Source organism: Nothoprocta perdicaria, unplaced genomic scaffold (assembly GCF_003342845.1).
Source record: "Nothoprocta perdicaria isolate Ctin4 unplaced genomic scaffold, notPer1 scaffold_101, whole genome shotgun sequence".
NCBI classification, from domain to species: domain Eukaryota; kingdom Metazoa; phylum Chordata; class Aves; order Tinamiformes; family Tinamidae; genus Nothoprocta; species Nothoprocta perdicaria.
This window is the reverse complement of record NW_020454106.1, coordinates 2,665,388-2,666,482: the sequence shown is the minus strand read 5'-3', so window position 1 is coordinate 2,666,482 and position 1,095 is coordinate 2,665,388.

Genomic DNA, 1,095 nt, shown 5'->3' with positions numbered 1-1,095 from the left:
ATGGGGTGACTGGGAGGGACATTGGGGTCCCCAGGACCTTGTGGGGTCTCCTGGGGTTCTCAAAGCCACAGAGGGGCATGACGGGTGTTCCTGGCTCCCCCAAACCCATTGGGGAAGAGAGGGGACATCAGGGTCCCTAAGGCCGTAGAGGGGCCCTCAGGGTCCCCACAGCCTTGGGGGATCTCTTGGAGATGCCTAGAAACTATAGGGGGGTAGAAGGAGGCCATTGGGTCTCCCAAACCCAGTGGATGATAGAGAGGGGACATTGGGGTTCCCAAGGCTGGGGGACGTYAAGGGGGGACATTGATGGCCCCAAGGCCTGGGGGAGTCCCTCGAGGATGYCCATGCCCACAGTGGGCGTCGAAGGGGAGCACTGGGTTCCGCAAACCCATTGGGGGACACAGAGGGGACTTTGGGGTGCTCAAGGCCAGGTGGGGTTAAGAGATTGGGACATGGGGGCCTCCAAGGCCTCGTTGGGGGGAATCTCTTGAAGATGCCCAAACCAGTTGAGGAGCATGGGGGGGTCATGGGATCCCCCAAACCCTTTGGGGGATGGAGGAGACCTTGGGATCCCAAAGGCTTTGGGAGAATCCCTTGGGGATGCCCAAACACACGGTGGGTGGAAGAGGGGCATCGGGGTCCCCAAGATTTTGGGGTTCTCCAAACCCACCATGGGGCATATTGGGGTGCCCATAAGGGAATAGCTGGCACCTTTGGGGCTCCAGGGCCTCCCTGGGGCTGGTTTCTGGGTCTTCCCCAAACCCATAGAGGGGATATGAGAGGCCCCTGGGGCCCAAGTCCTTTGGGGGGGTCTCTTAGGAGCCCCCAAACAACTAGGTGGGCAGAGGGCAAGCACTGGGATCCCAAAACCCATAAAGAAGTGCAGGGAATTGTTGGGGTCCCCAAATCCATGGAGGGACCTAAGGGGGGCACTGACATCCCCAAACACATAGAGAGGCACGTGAGGAGCATTGGAGTCCCCAGAGCCTCGGTTGGGCCTCTTGGGGTTCCCAAACCCATTGGGGAACGTAGCGGGAGCATCAGGGTCCCAAGACCTTGATGGGGTCTCTTGGGGTTCCCAAACCCATCGGGGAG